The sequence below is a fragment of the Pithys albifrons genome, chromosome 9 (assembly GCF_047495875.1).
Source record: "Pithys albifrons albifrons isolate INPA30051 chromosome 9, PitAlb_v1, whole genome shotgun sequence".
NCBI classification, from domain to species: domain Eukaryota; kingdom Metazoa; phylum Chordata; class Aves; order Passeriformes; family Thamnophilidae; genus Pithys; species Pithys albifrons.
Window position 1 is genome coordinate 32,938,670 of NC_092466.1, and position 17,817 is coordinate 32,956,486.

Consider the following 17,817-nt stretch of genomic DNA (forward strand, 5'->3'; position numbering starts at 1 on the left):
GGTGTCTGAGGAGACAGATGGTGCAGGAACAGCTCTGAAAGAATGTCTGACTGCTGCCCAACACAAGAGAGACTATAAAGCCACTGAGGACTTAAAAGCAAAGCAGAGGGAAACCAAGGCTTAATAAAAGTTTAAAAATAAGAGCTACAATGGGATTTACTGTACTGCATTATAATACTGTGCTTCTATAGGGCTGGTAACTAGTAATTGAAACCTATTTATGTGACTTCACACAAAAGGTGCCAGTGTTTATCCCTGCATCCAGTTGCCTTTCAGAAAGTAGTCAAAAGGCATTCATTAGATGAGGAGCAGAAATTCCTTATTGATGCAATTAGAGGAACTCAAATGTGTGGCAGCAAAAGCAAGACCACTTCCTGCACACATTTGTTTCAGTGCTCATTAGAAATTCCCTTTCCAAGGCTGTCAAAGGCATTAATGTAGCTGAGGAAACCATTAAAATCCATCATTTTCTTCTATTTCTGTTTATTTACTGGGCTAGGCTTGTTAAGGTTGTGTGATGTGCTTTGCACACTGTCCCTCTAATAAGTAAATAAAGCTTCATTACTTAAAAAGCCAAACACTGTACATTTTACACAGCCTACAGCTGCAAAGAGCTTTCAGAGAAAATTGGTTACCCACTGATCTGAGAAGAGTGCATCCAGAACTCCTTACATAAATCAGTGACAAATTATTTTCCTCTCTTAGCAAAACCCTAATGACATTACAAGAATTCACAGATACTCAGTTTCAACGTCTAGTCATTCACCAGCAGTCCTGGGCAAAATACAGATTTGGAACCCAGCTATTCCCTGCCTTCCTCCTCCCAAAATCATGGATTTTGTTGCTTGCAGAAGAATATAATATCCTCCATATTTACAAATAAATCATACCTCCTATTTTGATTAGGATGGGAAGCTATGAATCAATACAGCAGCACCTTTAGAGAAGCAAGTCAGTAATTTAATTATCTCTATTTTGTAACTTGTTTTGGCTTAGTAAACTGCCCATCTCCAATGGGAGGGAATGTTTCTACAAAGCAGCTTCACTGCAGCAGATCAGAAAAAGCAAAACCTTAGCAGAATGTTCCCCTGAATTGTTGCTGGAAAAAACCCAAGCACAGCCAATCACCTTGAAACATGCCAAGTACAATGAAAACAGAGCTAGAAAGCATCTCTGAAAAAGAGCTAATACACTTGGAGGGCTTTGCTTTGGGCTTCTTTCATGCAACAAACCCACTCTCATTTCCAAGGATTGCAGTGAGGAAAGAGCCAAGGGTAGAAGCAGCCGGTGGTGAGCCCTGAAACAGAGAGCCTTTTTCCTGAGGCCAAGAGGATCCCACCCCATTAATAATGCAGGTGCTTGAGACACTCCAGCAGCACAGCAGAGTTGTACCTGAGTTGTACCTTGAAAGTTGCTATTAAAAAGTCAATACACATTTAATTATCTTAGCTATTATGGGATTCAGGTTTCTACCAGGAGGTCTTGGTTATCTCTGTACTGAAGGATTAGAGTTTGCTGTAAAGCTCATGTTAAGAGCCATCCCTGTACTTGCTCAGGCTTTGATCTCTGCAGTGGTGACTAACGTTAGCACAGCCAAAGGAAGAAGGATTTGGCACAAAACACACCTATGTTCCTATATACACACAAGCACACATGCACACATATGCAAATACACATAAAACTTTGATATTTAGTTTTAGGAATGCTACCTGCAATCTGAAAATAATTTCATACCATTACTTTAGAATTTTTGCTCTTCAAAATTGTTTAATACATCTCCTGAAACCTCTTAATGGACTGTGATTGTGAATGAGTTGTCTATAACTGGGTTGAACTTCATATGCTGTCTTTTATGTTTCTTTAATGCCTTATTCTAGCCAACAATACTCAGGAAGAACCAGCCCATAACCTCCTTCAGAAAGCAATGCCTGTAACATTATCACTAGCTCCCTACGTAAAATATTTAATTATTGGCATGAAAAAGAAACCATAAATCATGGATGAGTAACAAAAATAATAATTAAGATCCAGCACATCTATATTCATGCTCAGGTCAATATAATTCCTATGAATCTCCAAACACACACCCCACACACATCAAAGTGTAATTGCTGCTCTCATCACTGATGATGAAACCACTGATTACACAGAAGAGATGCCCAGTTCAACTCTGAACCTCCTTACCCAGCCTGAGGCCTGTGAGCCGTGGTGTTAAACCCACTTTGGAGCCCATGGCTGAGCAAACATTTGAAACCCACAGCACTTTCAAACACATCCCAAGCCCCAGGGTTTCATGTGTGCAAAGACTCCATGACCTAAGCTAAACTCAGCCTCCCCACTGCCAAATGACACATTCTGGAAGTGACTCATTTCGAGTGCAAGGCACCAGTCACAAATCCTAACAATCCTGTAGGAATGACCTGGTCTTTGCTGAGTAACTCGGTCCCTGTGAGAGGCTGCCCCTCTCCTCCACACAAATGAAGTGGTGAAGCCTCAGAGGTTCCACAGAAGACATTTCTGCCTTGCTTCTCTCCAGCATCTAAAATACTGACCCACTTTGTACTGAGTTTTGGATATTTTGGTGCCAGGCTCTGACAAAACTGTTCAAGCCTTGCTGGGGTGATGCCAAGGAATCCTCAGAGGATGTGCAACAGCTCAGATGCCTCTTAAAAACCTGTGAGCTTTCACACAAGCATTTCAGGCACTACACAGAAGAAGGAGGTGTGACTGAGGGCCTCTCATGACCCAGCTCCCCCTTGATGGAACTGACACTGCCTACAGAGTGCAAGTTTAGGACAGCAACAACAATGGGGTTTCAGAGTATTTGGAGTTTCGTTTGTTGTGGGATTTTAGGATTTTTTACCATTTATTATTAATTTTCCGGAGTTATCTATGATGTTCTGGGACTACCACAGTTAAGATCAGAGCTTTTACAAGTGCAGCACTCCTCCATGCCCACTGTCACTGCTTTTGCAGTCTACATTATTTAAACCATGTTGAGACAAATGTTGGTGGAACCACCACACTGTTTCATTTCATTGCAGCACCCCAGAAATTGTAAGGCAGCTCAGCACTTTCTCCATGAGGCACTGTAGAAACACCTCCCAAAACACTAAATTGTTGACAAGGAATGTTGAGAAGACAGACAGAACATGGAAAAGAGACATGACAGATCTGAGGTAATTTGTAATGGGAACACAATCCAGTCTCCCCACACCAAGACATCCTCCCAGCCAGTGGATTGCTCAGCCTCTCAACAACTGAGCCCTTGGAATATTCCAGTGCTGTTTCAGAATAATAAACTCCCCAGAATGCACATCTTTGGAAAAAGAAAATAACTAATGTTCCAAGCAAATTGGAGGAGACTGGTAATGTTCATTCACTGTGTTGAGATTACCTCCAGCAAGTGCAGAGTAAGAGAATAACAATGAGAACAAGTGGCTCGACTGTAATGAGTGCAAGCTCCTCTGCTGCTGGTTTTCATGACTCACTACTGCACTTACACACCATCACAGCTGAATGTCAGGCAATGCTCTCTTTTTTTATCGTTACAAAATGGTGAACCTTGATATCAAATCCGATTGCAAAAGGAACACATTTGTGCAATATTCCTGCAAACACAATTAGACATTCTCGGTGTGCTGCAAGCAAACAGTCTCTGCTGTCAGCCACTCAAGGCTAGATAAATATTCCCGGGGATGGATTTCTGTGGAACAACAGTGACATCCAGTGGGAGCAAGTTTAATCACAGGTATCTCCTCTATATATCGATTCACACATAGATGTGTTTTCCTTTTCACTTTGTGTCTTTCTGCATCATGTGGCAGAAGCAGCAAACCCTTTCAGCATACTAAGTACTCAATGGCATCTGTGTGGAGGAGTCACAGCCTGAATGTATGAAAATGTGGGGAAAGTAAGAGTAGGTGAATGTCAGCAAGAAATGGTCTATGCAGTGTGTAAGTCACTACTGCCAGTAAAAGGCAAATATTATATAAGTAACCAAGGACAGGAGTTCTAACAAGTTTGTGGTCACTGATTTTAGAACTTACTACTTAAAAAACACCACTAAGTGCCTTTAATAGACTGCTACATAAACTATAAACAACTCATTCAACTTCCTAACACCAGAAGATTAAAAATTTTTTTTTTAGTTTATTTTTATAAATAATGAGAGAAAGATATTATTAGACATCAAAAGGAAGGGCACTCACCACCTGGGAACAAATCAAAGTAATAGATTCCTCTCAAAAACACACAATGTGCAAAGAGACAAGAAGCAAATGATGAAAGATCAAATTCACAAGTAACAAAAAAATTACATAGTGGGAAACTTAGAGATGACATGAACATGCAGCATATTTGCTCAAGCAAAGGTTGCTCACAGCAACCTCTGATCCAGAGAAGAGCAACGAGGCTGGAGAAGGGACTGGAGCACAAGTGCTGTGGGGAGAGGCTGAGGGAGCTGGGGGTGTTCAGCCTGGAGAAGAGGAGGCTCAGAGGTGACCTCAGCACTGTCTACAACTCCCTGAAGGGAAGTTCTGGCCAGGTGGGGGCTGGTCTCTTCTCCCAGGCACTCAGCAATAGGACAAGGGGGCACGATGGGCTCAAGCTCTGCTAGGGGAAATTGAAGTTGGAGAGCAGAAAAACTTCTTTCCAGAGAGAGTGCTCAGGCATTGGAATGGGCTGCCCAGAGAGGGGGTGGATTCCCCATCCCTGGAGGTTTTTAAACTGGGATTGGATGTGGCACTGAGTGCCATGATCTGGTAAAGGGACTGGAGTTGGACCAAGGGTTGGACTTGATGATCTCGGGGGTCTTTTCCAACCCAATCCATTCTAGGATTCTATGACTTTGCAGCAGCTACTTCAGGCCTCAGTAACTCTGTGCCAATGTTACTGTATGATTTTAAACCCCAGTGAATGAGATAAGGCAATGAAGTCAGGATTGCAGCTCAGCTGATAACAAGCAGATTTCATTTCCCTTAGGGAGATGCACAAGGACTCATTTCCCTGCACACTGAAGGCAGTGCAGTGCTATTGCTAATTTTGCTGTTCTCACGTGCCCTGGGAGGTCACCACCTGTCAGGCCATGACCAGCTGCCTCACTCTGCATCCCCAGGTGGGCTTTGCAGACTGGCTGTCCCCACAGTGGCACTGAAGGTGGTGCTGATGGGACTCTCAGAGTTACAGCCAAACCATTGCCTGGCATTCCTGCCCGTGCAACACAGCAGGGCACAAAAGGAGTAAAAAGTGCCTGAGCTCAGCAGCTATGAACAGATCATCAGGGAGGTCATAAAGCAATAAAAGGGAGTTTATCCCAGAGCCTCTGGGAGGAGTAGCTGGGAGTTGATGGCCAGCATTTTAGCTACCAGGGAATTTTAAAATCTCATTTAGAATGAGCAAAACCACCATAAAAGTAAGAATGAAAAAAGGCTTGCAAGTAGGCAGTATCTTTTTTATTCAACCAATCCATCATAGAAATCACATCTCCCTACAATTTTTGGCTCATAGAAATCATACCTCCCTACAATTCTTGGCTTGCTCACACTGTTAGACTATCATGACCACAGCACAAGCATTATAATGTAAGAATAAGCACTGTTTACTGTCAAGGGACCAAAGGGCAATTAATCCCTATAATTAACTACTTTATAAAGTGCTTAATGAAACCTACTGGTGTTATCCCACGAAATATCACAAGTTTAGGATTCTTCACCACAGAAATCAACCAAACCCTTTAACCAAACAAAGTTTTGTGCTTTACTTAGTTTCTGTTCCTCACAAACTCTTTCACTCACCAAGCAGCCACTGAATGACTGGAGGTGCAATCATGAAAAACAGTTCTCCAGAAAGCCCTCCTGAGTGTCGTTTTGACACTCAAAATTCCACTCCCTTCCTGTGTTGCTGTGCAGCTCACACACTGCCCATGTGTATCACTCACACACCCACCTGAAGGCTGAATTTCTATTCCTTCTACCCCAGCAGTTGCATGGAGACCATGCACAACTTCATCATTACAGTTCAGCCTTGCAAATTCTCCAGGTGTTTTATGACAGCCTGACTCTACTGATACATCACAAGGACATTTGAAAATAAAACATCTTAACTGCTCATCTACTTACACTCCAAACAGGGACACAAATGCATTCAAGGTTTGTTGCTTCACTACACCACTGAGGGATCAGGGGAAAGGGCCTGTGAGAGGGGCACAGCTGCCCATGGTTTGCAGGCACTGAAGTCCAGCAGTGCTCATGGAGCCCTTCTGGGACAGCTAATAAGGCACAGTAACAAACAATTACACACAATTCCTTGCCCTCCAGAGGGTACCAGCTTGTCTGTACCCACAGCAGGTAATATGAAGCTCTGATGTGCAAGAGCTGTCTGGTAGCAGTATAAAATAATTTGAACTCATAACATAATAGATTGCACTCTCAGATCTGAAAGCACATTGGATTTGGACTGGATCAGTGCAATAAATCACCAATACTAATGAAAGGCATTCCTTCCAAAGGCACAGAACTACTGATACATATGCTTTGGCTTCATGTATAAACTGACATGGCAAATTCTAAATTTAACCAAGCCAATTTCTTTTAAAGCTTCATCACACTAATTACATCCATCAAGTGTGTAAAATACATTTTGTCAGCTAAGAACAGAGGACTTCAATTAAATGTAAATCCTTATTCAGCACTTTAAGCTGTTAATGGCTCAAACTCGTTAATGAGATGATGAAAAGAAAATGCTCCTACATAGGACTCTATAGTGAGAATTTATTACAAGTACTCACTATTTCCAAATAGTTCGTATATTGAAAGGATCCCACATTTATGTCAATACCCCAATATCAACAGAGAAAGATTTCAAAATAATCCTGTTAGTTTGTAAACGTGCTTGTAGGCACACTCAGGGCTTGAGAGTCATTTCCAAGGGATGGATGACCTTCCTCCTGCCCCAGAGAGCTGGGCAGACAGCCTTAGGAAGGGATTCCAACAGAATTCCTAACTTTCCAGCACTTTAATTTGTCAAATAACATGAACACTAATGGCTGGCTGCACAGCACGCCTGGGCCTATAAATATTTTTAATGATTTTGGATAGATCCTCTACTTGAATTAATTCAGAAGAGCAGAGGAAAGAGATTTAGGATGAGCTACTACAGCAGGATGGGGGAAGACATGAGAGTCAGAGAAATACACCCTTGTTGTCCAAACCATGTAAATTTAATTTCAATTTGGCAACATCGTGATTTATGCATTTTCATCCTTGTCACAGACTGCAGGATTTTCTGTCCATGCCTATGGCCCTAAGGAGGGTCATTAAGGGACTTTTCCAATAGCAGGAAACCCCCCTCATAGAAACTCTCACAGAAAGCAAAAGTATCATTACTTTGATTTCTTTTTCAGATTTCTCTCTCCCACTCCATTCCCTTTCTTTCCTCCTGTCTGAGCTCCTCTTCTCTTTTCATTAGCCATTTCGCAGAAATAAAAAGAGAATCCAAGGGCTCCATGCAAGCACACCAGATGCCCTTGAATTTCTCCCAAGTCATGCCCCTGCAAAGCCTTCCTTAGAACCTCAGCTCCAGCAACAAAGAAACGTTACAGACATTTTCACAATGGTTTTAAATTACTGCCCCCAGTAGGGAAGACTTATTGAACAAATAACAAGTGAAATGAGACACAGGAAAGTGATTCATGTTCAAATATTAGGGAAAAAAGAAGCAGTTTGGGTTCTGCAGGAGCCCTATGCTACCAATTTTAAGTGAAAATTAATATAACATTCCAAACTTGTTATGGTTGAGAAAACAAAAGCCATCTCAAATGATGGCCCTTGCTGGAACAGTAAGCTGATTAGCCACAAAGAATTGAATTTCTTTATCAATGCTTTATTGAGGCACTACATGCACATGACAGACAGGCCGTGTCCCTACACTGCTAAAAGGAAGCAGATTTGCCTAAGGTTAATTCCACACAAGCTTAATTATTAATTAATCTCTCCCAAATGGATTAATTTTAGTGTACTTAAAGAGGGTGATATTTGCAAACAGAAGTGCCGTGTTTATGGCTGGGGTGGCTCTCAGGCAGCAGCTCTGCTGCAGCAGACACAGCACTCCTGGAGCTGCTGGGCTTCATTAAAATGCAGGCTTAGAGCAGGCTCGGAGAGCCCCTTTTCTTCACCACCACAGAGCACTCTGCATCTATTTAACAGAGCTGGTGCAGGATTCAATCAAAGACTTACAATCTAGACTCTGGAACAAGGATGAAAGGTTTCAAATAAAACACTCATTTTTTGAGAGATTCCTTCTGAAAATCTATAGCCTGTGCCCCTTACCTGCACCTTCACTGCCTGTTTTATACAATTTAATCCTTCCTCTTCCACTGCTCTGCATGCCCAGCACCAAGAAAACACAGTGACTATCACATGTTCTTTCCAGCATAAATCTGGCAGTCCAATTTTCTGGCATGAATTAACAGCTCGGAGGGGGGAGGGCACCTGATGAGCTGCAGCAGCTGATGGAAAACCTGTGTCAGGCAGTAGATGGAGCAAGACTGAAATGCTGTGGAAACCCACCTGCTGCTCTGGAGCATTTGCTGCTGCAGTGGTGCTGCATGCTAATGTCAGGAAGAGAAAGGAGGGGATGAGCAAATCTGGGGGGATGGACAGGCATTAAACTGTTTGCAGAACAGCCTGGAATAAAGCAATGCCTCAGAGTCAAACACTCCAAATTATTTGAAGTCACAGCCCTTCCCTATTTGTGAATACATTATAAAAATCACTGTGAGAATTACAAGGCTCATTTAGTCAGTAATGGCAAAACATGTGGACACCTGAAAATTAATCAGATTCAGCTCTGACTGTACCTGAGTCAGTTCCTCCACGTGTTGGAGCAGTTGGTCAGTCACTCACATCGTCTGTGACAGTACAACAAAGTGACCCTCTGTTTCAAGGCCAGGTGGGATGGGGCACTGAACAGCCTCTTCCAGTGAAAGTGTCCCTGCCCAAGCAGGGGGTGAGGACTAAATAAATAATTTTTAATGTCCTTCCAACCCCCTAAGTCAAGATCTCTAATCAAACACCTTCACTGGGTTGGCCAAGCAGTACTGGGAGTCTCCAGCAAGCTGATGAACTTCTGCATCCTTCAGAGAAAGATTATCTATTATTCTCATCTGCTTTACATTCAGCTGTCCATTGGGCCTCCCAAAACACCTGAAAAGCTTTTCTCTGAGCCACATATGACCCTCAGATCAGCTCAGCTGGTTAAAACTTGGCTGTAATAATGCCAAGGTCATGGATTCAATCCCCTGTATGGGCCATTGACTTAAGAGTTGGACTCGATGATCCTTGTGGGTCCCTTCCAACTCAACATAGTCTGTGATTCTGTGATTTTCCTTTCTAACACCTATAGCTCCACAGGGCAGCCTGCAAAAGCAAAACACCACTGAAAGGGTGGTCAGGGCAGCCCAGTAACCTCAGCAAATGCCTTCCCATTCTTTTCATGCCTCTCAAGCAACAGAGGTCAGTGAGGAATCACTGCACATCTCCTTTCTGCTGGTTCATTCTATCGAGGAGTCTGTTTAACAGGGCACTTCCAGGGTCTCCAACAGCAGCATCAGCTTCCTCAGGTTACCTGGCAGCTCAGGTGTGTTGTTTTTAGCAAGGCTTGTTGTGCTTGACAGTAGGAACACCGAGTATAAAACAACAATATATCACTGCCCTGTGCTCTCCTGTTCCCCTTTGTTAGCACTGCAGATAGCAGAGCTTGCGGAGCCTGTGGGAAAGCAGCCAGTGACCATTAACCTTCACTTTATTTTATGATTTTATAATTCTCAGAGTTTAGTTTCAGCCTCAGCCTTCAGGGCTGCAGAGTTGGGACTGGAGTAAAATGCAGCAAAGCAACAAATGCACAGCAGAAGTTACAGGAGCCCTTTTTCCTGAACCCCCAATGCAAAATTCATTTCAAGGCACTCAACAAATTTTTCCCTGCTTGCAGTAAATGTGACAGAGTTTTGATTTCAAACATACAAGGGAAAGAGATTTTCAAATCTTCACTAAGAATCTTGGGATATTTCCACTAACTTTGCACCACAGATGCTTTTTGCTTTTGTAACCAAGAAATACTTCCTGATTTGATAATGGCCAGTTCAGTAAGTTCCCAAGAATCACACTGAGGTGGCAACCCCTGACTGCCTTTCAAAGCCTGAATTTCTTCTGAGTGGACTGGATGAATCAAGGCTGGGGGCATGGCTAGGACAGCACACTCATCTCTTTGGTTTTTCTATCCATATGAATCCGGCAGAAAATTCTACTGCTGTTAAAAAGCAAGACATGCCTCTTACGCCCTCCTTTTCTTTAACTCAGAGCGGTCCATTGAAACCCAAGGCACGTTATGACTTTTCCAAATAAGTTCTGCCTTTTCCAGATAAGTGTCCCACAAACCTCAAAGACAGAGCTCGGTAAGAACGCGCTGCCCTGAGGACTTTGTGGGGATGGTTACCATAAATCACAAGGGTGTCTCAAAGTTTAACCTTCCTAATTCCTGCATCAAAGCACTCCAAAATGTTAGCTGGATTTTATGGCAGATTCTCTCATGCTGCAGTTTGCAAATCAGTGGTGTGAAAGTAGGACAGTGGTACCACACTGACAAGAGGCCTGAGCATTTCTCAATTTCCTCACTCAATAAGCGTGACTTCTGATGACTGCAACAAATCCCCTGCTCTCAGCTTTCCAGCACAGCCTCCCCTTCCCACCACAACACTCAGCACATCTTCACAGGAGTGTGAGACATGCAAAGTTAGTCCTGTTTAAATTAGGGTCCCTTATTAAACTTAGAGAATCGTTGAGTTTGAGATTTACAAAATTTAAAGACTGTCCAAGGGTAAGCCAGTAATCATCAGTGAGGGATGATTTCATCATAAACAGCCTTTTTTGCATTCTATTTTTCAAAGGTCTGACTGATGAAATAACAGCCATTGGTTCCTATCACACCCAAAAGCTGGAGGAGACAGCAAAGAGGCCACTCTGTTCAGTGGAAAAGAAGGTGGCACCAATGACTCCTTATGTTTCCTGGAAATCAGGTCAGGGGGTTCAGGCCATCTCAGCCTGTAGGTGAAAAACAGCCAATAACACACTCTGTGTCCTGTCCCATCTTCTCCTCAGGGAGAAGAATCTTGAGCCAACACACCCTGTAAAAAGGGCTGGGTTTTTCTGAGTTTTACAGTTTAGTAGGTAAGGACACAGAGATTTCTTCTAAAGTTTATCCTCTCCATCTCTTCTGCTTCATTTCTCTGCTTGGGGTATGCAGAAATCATGAATCTGGAAAGTATTTTCCTTACTTGGAGTTTTAGCATCCTGTATAAAAAACCACATTTAATTCTCCAGGATTTCCAAACTGAAAATAAACAGCTCATCAAGTCAGTTACCTCTCACTTAATAAATTAAACATTACAACATTCCTTCCCAGTTGCTTCAATAATAGAATTCGTTATTTCTAATTGGAATGGTAGAGCTCTCACAATATTCATACCAGCAATTATCACCACCATAATAAATGCAGGGTTTCATTCTGTTGGGTTTAAAAGACTTATTCCACTTGGTGAATTATGGCTGTTTTTATTAAAGTGGCTCATAATCTGATTGCTCACAGATTTATGTACAGTCACATGGTAAAATTATTACTGGGAATGTCTATCGAGATGAAAACTTTCTGAAAATTTAGAAAGGGACTAAAATCAGATTTGGTACTTATCATTTAGCAATCTAGAATGGATAAACTTTCTCACTGATGTCAGTGGAAATAATAACTTGGTATTTACAGCGCCAAACAAAATTCAGTTTCATTGCTAACCTCTATACATTGATTTCTACCACTTGTCCTACCCAATATGACTTAACCAAAGCCTGGTGGTGATGCTGTGACTACCACTGCCAAAAAACCATCTTCAAACACAACCCATTTTTATCCTAGTGTTCATACAGCAGCAATGAGTAGCACTGAAACACCCCTGTCTGTGCCAAACTGATGACATTCAGCTTAACTAAAGACAAGCAGTGATCCAACCTGGCAACAACCACCTGTCAGTGGTTCAATTCACTGCTGATACCACAGACAGGAACAAAAGATGCATCCAAAAACAAGACAACCAGAAAGAAATAGTCTTTTTTTTTAATTTCTGACCAATTCTAGCAGAGCACAGAGCTAGGCAGAGAGTTGCTGAGAAGGGACTGACTGTACCAAGGAATGTGCTGCCCCCCCTGTATCCCACATCCTCTGCAGCAGGAGCAGCTCAGTGGAATTCCCTCACATTCCTAAATGGGATCCAAGCTGTCCAAGGCTGCTTTTCTCCCTCTGGTCCTGCAAACCACGAGGGCAGGTGAGAAGGGGGTAAAAACTGCATTTTACAGGTTGAGAATTCTGATCCAACTTCCGATGGCCACACCAGCACCACAAAGAGCTGGAATACTGATGAGGTGATGGCTCTGGGGAAACTCAGAATGCAACTGAAACCAATGCCAACAGGAAAACTGGTTTAATTCCATTGTGCTCTGTTTAGGGAGCTCAGGTCACGATGAGATATGATACAATAACTCACCTTACTGCAGTGATGAGTTTGCAGGAGCACAGGCGTTTACACACCTCATAAACTGGGGAATTCATGTACATGGAACTGTCTGTGCTGCTCCTGAGCTAAGGATATCCCAGCACAGCAGGAAACGGCACATCAGACCTGCCTAGCAGGGTTTCTAACTGAGAGTAACCAGTGCAAAACAGGCAGAAACAAATACTTACACACACGAAAAAAAAAATTAGAAAGTGCTGTTACCATCTCAGCCCTTCCCATATCCCTGCAGGCCTGTGGATCACATATTACACTTTAATTAACAGACCTGTAAGTGTTCTCATTATACACTTAGAAATGAAATCTTCTTTATACAGAATTTTTACTGAAACCTTAACATGGCCGAGTTTGGCAGCAAATTCCACTGATGAATTATGGACAGTGGGTAAAAAGATTTTAATAGGCCATTTTTAAATCAATTCCCCGTCCCTTGAATCAAATGCTCCTAAACATTTTCCTCAGCAAACTCCAAATCATCATTTTAAATTAATCTTCCTTGATAATATGTAATTAGAATGGACCACAGGCTCAATTAAAAAAAGCACAGTAGTTACAGAGGGGCATTACTAATTTTCAGTGTATTTTCCAGCCTATCACAAACATGCCCATTTCCATCATCACTGGACTCTGAACAAGCCTTTGAACAGTGTCCAAAAGGACACCACAACCCCTTTTCTCACTCCTAACACTTTGCTTAAACACTCTCAGCAGATGGTTGTAGTTCAAAGAATTCCTACACTGCCAACAGGCAGTACCTCACATTTGTGGATTTGCTTTGCTTGCTGTGCTGGAGCTCATTCCTCAGCTCTGCTGAGTTCTGGAGGGTCCTGACTGCACATCCTGGGTTGGGCTGACCCAAACCAGTGGGTATTATCTGCACATTTTGGTATTTTCCCTTTCACAGAGACTTTTAATTGTAGCACCTGAATCTACCCTGAACACCTGAGGGCTCCCTGCTGTTAACCTTTTGCCATGTGGAAAACTGGCACCTCGTTCCCCCAATGTTTTCATTTCCAGAGTGTTCCTAGCCCAGGAGACAAGTTCCCCTTTCACCTCAGGAATATTTAGCTTCCTGAACAGCCTCTTATGATGAACCCTAGAGGTTTTTAACCTGAGATTGGCCGTGGCACTGAGTGCCATGATCTGGTAAAGGGACTGGAGCTGGACCAAGGATTGGACTTAATGACCTCAGAGGTCTTTTCCAACCCAATCCATTCTGTGACTGGCACATTTAGGAGACTGATAAGAAGCAGCTCTGTGCAGTATTTCAAATATCCACCAGACCATCTCCCAGAAAACACAGACAGACTTTCCAGCAGTGGTTCTGAATTTTTCCCTGTGGCAAGTTCAGGTGATTCCCATGATGTTACCCCTAATTTAGTTGTTTTCAGATTTAGTTCAGTGGTAGTTTTGTGAGAAACAAAGTCTCAACCTCGTAGGTTTTCAATTAAAGTTAATTACCTGATAAAGCAATTTCAGCATGCTGGGTACAATGGACGCCAGCACTGCTCGCCATTGCACCCCCAACACAGTGTAACTAACATTTATTTAGTCTCTACATACATATTCATTCCACTCATGCATAAACATTCTAGGTACATTGTTAAGCAGTTTAACTAAACTACTATAGCTGAGTCACTCCTCCAACCCCAGTGATAACCCCACCATAAATTCTGTTCCCCTTAGATGTGGGAAAGTTTAACTCTTTAACCTTCCTGGTACAACTCATGTGGTCCTTGACAAAGTTACAGGAGATACAGTGATTTAACACTATCCTGTTTATCTCTCCATGTGGGTGTAAGTTGGAATTTTTGTTTAATTGGCTGGCCATGTGGTTTTCCTCATATCACTGTAGGAGCCCCAATAACCCATTTGTTTTTACCGACACGAAGCACACTCAGACTTCTCACAGTTTCCAGCAGGATGTGCTGTGTTGGCCCAGCCACACTCCAAAGCATGGAGGCTTTGTGGGGTGTGAGGACCCAGCTGTTCCCTCAGTCACATGGATTAATCCAGTGGTGCTCATTACAAAGCTGTCATTCTGCAGGCAGAATTCAGCCCTCGGTTCTTCCCCTTTCTCTTTAGAAAGCAGCAAGATGAATATAAAACACAAGACTTATTACACTAGAAACCACCATTCAGGAATGGGCATAGAATTAAATTTGATTAGAGCCTTATTGATGTACAAAGCAAGGGCATGTAAATTGCAAAAATTAAAATCTATTTATTTACGGTTCACGAATGGAAGTGTATGTAATACCAGGCACAAACAGCCTGCAAGTCTGAAAGCATAGCAAATGTTCAGATAAAGGCATATTTACTTGAAGTAATTTCTGTTATTCTAACAATCCATGCATGAATGCCTCCACAGTCAGTAAAAAAGGAAGAAAAATAACATTATATAAATTATGTGTTTATAAAACACTTATGAGCTCAGTTGCATTTTATGGTTTTTTTCCTATTAAAACACCATCTTATTAAAACTAATACTACCTCATCTGAGCTATTTTTCATTAAAAAGACAATTGGCCCTCTTTATCCAACAAATAAATACATCATAGATTCACAGATTCCAGGTAAACATATTCTTGTGCACATTACACATATAAACCCAGGAGCCCCTGCTTATTAACAACAGTAGTTAAATACCATTAAATGAGATGTGGTATGAATAGTTCTGCTCAATTCCATCACATTCAATGTGCTGATGGATGTACCTAAAGTGGAATTTGGATGACCACTTCATTTTTTAAGTTTTGGATCTCCATCAGCAATTTCCCTTTAGGTTCCTACAACAGGAGTTTAAAAGTTTAGCTCTGCTTTGTTCACCTCTATTTCCCCCTCAACAGTTCTGTCTGTTCTTAATGCACTTCAAGATGTTTGCAGATATATATTTAGAAAAGGCAAAACTTCCCAATACCCACGTGTTGAGATAGAAGCTCTGACCTGTGCAAAAGCAGAACCACAGCAATTTTCACAGTAATAAAATGCAGGTCTTTATTTACAAAGAGAAAAGAGCAATAAGTGTCTTGCAGGTGCTAACAGAGCAGGGTTTATTTTTACTCTCTGTAATAAACTTAAGCAAACAAAATTTAAATAAAAAAGCATTTGCAGCTAGGCTGCAGAAACCCCAGTGTAAAATGGAACACTGAGTTCCATGCCTGCTTCACATCTGGATCAGATGTATTTGTAAGAACACTGTCCTTACAGCCCCATAGAAGGTTAAATATTCTTTAATTTCTGTAATAAACCACCTGTTCTCTGCTTGCAAGTAAAATGTCACATACTTGTAAAACAGCATCTGGTGGCGAGGGAAAGGAGGGGACTCCATTGCCACACAAGTCCAAGATTTGCTGTGGTTCAGAATCCTATTTCATTATACAGTTTGTGAATCTCACTGCAAAAATAAGACTCAAGATGTTCTCATATTATTGTCTCCACACTACATTATTGACAGCAGCTTTAGGAAGTGATTTGGACAAGTTTCCAGTATGGAAAAACATTTCACCCTAATTGTTTGGGGCTTGTTCTTCACGAGCCAGTGTACGAAATGACACAAATATTCTCTTTTCTCACTAAAAATACTGCAGCTCCCTCTTGGCCCTGTGTCACTGGCCTTGTATTTCTGAAGTGAAACTGGAATAACACTGAAAAATGTATCAAATGCTGTCAGCAAACAGAATTCCTCACAATGGCCAAGGCTTTTGAAGGATTTCAGGGCAGGTCTTCAGCCTCAGCACCTGCATCTGGGCCCAAAATCATCACAAAAAAATCACGAGGCTGACTCAGCAATGGATTTAGGCAGCTGCCTGAAATTCATTAATTGATTCCCTCATTCCCATAAACAAACACGTAATGAAGGATGGACACTCACCAGCCTGCCTGCAAAATTCACCTGAGTACTTGCACTTGTAAAACAAGCAGAGAGTGCCCAGAGAGAGACACACACACCGTGAGGCTTCTGTGTCCTTCCCCTCACTGCCCACAGGCCCAGAAAGGGCATTGGCCAAACTGAAACAGCATTTCCCAAAAGAGATATAAGACAAAAAAAACTAACCAAATATATATATGAGTTTCTATACAAGTGTTGAGAAGGTTGAAAAAGAGATGAGTAAATTAGAACACTGATTGCAAGGATTTTTTAAAGCATGTCAAACACTTGGAGGAAAGAGATAATTATTGGTACATAAGTACCTGGACATAAAGAAAAGATGTGATAACTCATGTCAATAGAGGAATCATGCTAAGAAATCATATTACAAATAGCTTAAAATGAAATCAGAGCTTGGGGAAATGAACCAATGAATAAAATAGAATCTCTACAAAACTCAGCCCGTGTCCAAATACAGGAAAAAGATATTAAGGGCAATCCTCTCTCTCATTTGGCAACAGTGACCCTGTTACCCCCAGAGAAAGCAGAATTATTGCTAGCACAGGAAAACCAGCAGTACTGGCAGGGTTTAGTTATTTCAGACATGCTGTGGTGCCAAATCCAATCTGTAGATGGTCCCTCATGGAGTGACTGGGCAGGAACCCACTAAACCAAAGCCACTCTGTGACAGTCACAGCAATGCCAAGGCCCTCATCGAGGATATTGCCACCAAAAAGACAGCCTGGAAGATGGACCCTGATACAGGAAGATTGAACATCACTAAAATATACAAAAGTAAAGAGAAAAAAAATCCACTTCATTTTAAAAAGGTGATATAACTAAAAATGAAAGCTTACTAAAATAAAATATGCAAAGTTAAGTATTGGCAAGTATGTGAAGGTTATGCAAGCACAGCATGTTCAAAGGTGAGGGCAGGCACATACCACTCACCTCAAAAACCTGCTGAAAGACTAACAGCAAAAAGCTGCTGTGCTGAAAGGGCGGGTTAAGAGAGGGTACTACAAACAACAGCACCAAATGATGCTGATATACTCATCAGCATCAAATATACTGACATGCCCATGCACATCAGTATAACTGAAAGGAATGCAAATCAGGACAGGTTGCACTTGTGAGAAACACAGTATGACAGGCCACAGAGGAGTTTAAGGAGCAAGTTACAGCGTTACAATAATCCCTGACACACCTTCTTTATCATTCCATCAAGAGCAGAATATCTGCCAAAGTCTGTGGGATCAAACTGGACTATCCACAGAGGACACAGTGGCTGTATATTAAAAAAGAGATGAATCTATTTGCACATTTATGGTGA

At 41.9% G+C, this 17,817-nt stretch overlaps 1 protein-coding gene across 2 annotated transcripts in view; it reads left to right on the top strand.

Moving 5' to 3' along the window:
* LRRTM3 (leucine rich repeat transmembrane neuronal 3) overlaps positions 1-17,817 on the top strand; it is a 75,473-nt gene that overhangs the window by 3,153 nt on the left and 54,503 nt on the right. The gene's annotated exons all lie outside the window — the stretch shown is intronic.